Raw genomic sequence first — 3,286 nt, 5'->3', positions numbered from 1 at the left:
GGGATCATGACTTCCTGGGCATGGGGTGGGTGGAAATTTTGAGATTTGATGGGAAAATGAATTTTGTAGGTGGATTTGGTGGTGGGAAGCTAGATCTACTTGCCAAACACAAATTCCATGGATCAAAATCAACAAAATCTCACAAGAACCAACAAATTTGGTGCGACTATTTTTGCTATGGGTTTTTGAATTGGGACGAAATCAAACAAAATTAGGCTAGAAAATGAAGGGGAGGACTCCTATTTCATGAGAAACGTGGCTCTTGATACAAATATGATACGGGGAAAACCCGTGGGTGCCGATTTTACACTATTTAGAGGGAGACACCTCAAGAACGCGAAGAACACGGGGATGAATAAGGAGATATCACAAGAGGAAACACTCAAGAATAAGTCCAATCACACATCCACTAAAATCACCACACACAAGATCCGTAAAGGTACATGAACAACAAAGGGAAAGTAAGATACATGGTAGAGTTCATCCCAAATCCCATGGGGAGGTGGGGCCTGGAATCTGTCGGTGTTTTGGGAATGGGGTACCCAGACCTGCCTGCCTGCGGCCCAGGACAAGCCCGCCCGTCATCACTCACGACAAGGCCCTCACGAGGGGCCAAGCCTCGCGAGGAGGAGCAACATCCAGACCTGCAGGGGGCCTCCTCTTGACCCCCCCGGAGCGGTGGATATTCCAAGGCGAGGCCCGGCCTCAGGAGTCAAGGCTGACGCAGAGCAAGGACATGCGAGTAGTGGACGGTAGGATGGAGCAGTTTCCCCTTTAGTGCAAAGGGAGCAAAGGTGTACTAGGGTTCCAAGGGCATCCTCCAATGATTTCCCTTCTGGTGCAACAATGTCGTCGCCGCCCGCCAACAGGATAGACGTCATCCCTGAACCAGCCCCCATAGCACTGGCAGCTACATTGCAGGCGAAGACCACTTTTGGACAGGGGAAGCATGTTCCCATGCCCCCTTCAAAATTGGTCATTGTGGGAGCCTTTCCCGCCAAAACTATAAGGGAACAGGACCGGGGATGCCACTATAAATAGAGTGTTGGTTGCTTCGTAGAGGGGTACCCGATCAGAAGGCCGAACCATTCATTCACCTGTCCTCACACCACAAAGGCCACCTAGCCTCAGGAGGCCGAAGAGCACTACACTAGTTCATCCACCAGCCCCTACAAGAGGCATTCCACCAAAGTAAGAGTAGGGTTTTACGCTTAGCAGAGGCCCAAACTTGGGTAAACTATGGTGTTCTGTGTTTCCCTCACCATCGAGTGAGTCCTTTGCCGTTCCCATCAAGTAGCATGGTAGGCGAGGTTAGGCCATGAGAGATCTTCGTTCACGCCCCTGGGTTCGAATCTTTAGGGTTTTGCAGAGCCTGAAATCCAATAGAATCCATAGGGATCTACCCTACAATAGAGGCCTTGACATGCGCTATGGGGTGTTCTCACATGGCGGCATCATATCCATGGCAGAGGTAGTAGAAGGAGCAATGCTCAACTAATCTATGAGCTAACCATTGCTAACCCTAGTAATGAGGAGGTGGAGGAGTATATAGTCTACTAGGAATGAAGGGGTAAGTGAGGGGGGAATAGCGATCCATGGGCCAATCCCAACAGATGCACACAGGCAGCCCCGTGTGCACGAGGTAAGTGGAGCCCGTATGAATGGTGTATCCAGGGAGCTGTAGACTTAGCACAAGCGCACAAGCCTGTACCGTGGGCACGGGGTCCCGTGTGCATGGGGGTCCAAGGGCCCGTGCGCACGGAGTACTCAAAGAGTCTCTGATGAGGCCGTGCGCACGGGGTCGCCTCGGCGTCGGCTCTTTCTCCAACTTCTGGACTCCCTCTTCTGTGATCTCCGCTTCCAAGCTTTCCTCGTAGATGGTGTAGTCGTATGTAGGTGTTAGCACTCCTCCTAGTCATCCGTGAAGCTCCGACAATACCTATGCATGCACACGAGAGGAGTGTCAAGTAGTATACCATCCTCGAGGGGGTCAAGTGAACACGTGTAAAGGAGATGATTCACCTTTATGTATGTGGAGTAGACGTGGCACGTGTCACTTTCCAAACGGCTCTTGTCATGGTGATGTCAATAGGATGCTCCGCATCATCCCCTCCCCCTTGGGAAAGAACCATCCTCAGATCAAAATCCAAATCACCATGTGACGGAGATGGCGTCGTCGTGTAGAAGTGGATGATCACCAAGCACTCATCATAATCAAGCTCAAAATGTGCACTCTCCAATGTCTCGCCATCTTGTAATTCCTTCCAAAGGACAAAACACGTCAAACACCTGGAAAAAATGTGGTTAGAGTTATGGAAAACCAAGCATTCAAATGGTGAATCACCGAACAAGTGTTGTCACCATGTATATCATATGGTGTGTCAAAGGATTTTGGCATGACATGTAAGCATGTAAATTGAGCGCAAGCAATGTAATCATGGGAATAATTGTGTAAAGGTAAGGTAGGGATGCAAATATGTGTGACAAGATAACAAGCATCCACCTCATGGTCATAGAAATCATGCACAAAGTGCTCAACGATTGGTCTATGGTAGGCATACAAATCATTCACAACATAAAATAAAATGAGTGTCTAAATACATGGGGCAAGTGCAATACAATCCAAGCATAATGTGCACATGGGTAGTGAGGATAGTGAGGAACTCAAGATAATAGAAAGAGAAATTAGTCATCATGTGTGAGGCAAACAAGTGAATCATGTAGCAATCAGTGGGGCATGGAAAATGTGAAGAAATGCCATTGTTGCAAGGAAACATATGAGAGGAGCAATTGATCCACAAGTTGGATGCAACACACAAGGTACATATGTCATGAGGCATGGAAATATGGAAATCAGGAGTGAAAGCAACATATCTAACATGTCTGCAAATAAGTGGTCCAAGATGACCAATATATGTCATGGTTCTAGCAACACAAGTAATATAATCCACAATATCCATGATCAAGAAGGATGTCACCTCAAAAGTGTGTCCTTGTGCGTCCTTCACAATGCCGAGACACAAGCGAGTGCGACGTAGAAACGCGTCGGTGTAGCAAGGCTCACTCTCAAGACCTCGAATGGTGAACTCACGTGAAGTGCTAGTTGACATGTAGTCAAAGTATCCTACACATGCACAAACAAAAACAAAGAATGTACATTGCATCGTAGATAAACACATCATCCATCATGATGGTTCTCTTCTCTTGTACATAACCATTAGGATCTCAAGTGCATGAATAATATGATCCAACAATGGCTATATTCATGGCACTAGGCATATGGTGC

Source organism: Hordeum vulgare, chromosome 5H (assembly GCF_904849725.1).
Source record: "Hordeum vulgare subsp. vulgare chromosome 5H, MorexV3_pseudomolecules_assembly, whole genome shotgun sequence".
NCBI classification, from domain to species: Eukaryota; Viridiplantae; Streptophyta; class Magnoliopsida; order Poales; family Poaceae; genus Hordeum; species Hordeum vulgare.
Note: the sequence above shows the minus strand (reverse complement) of the source record.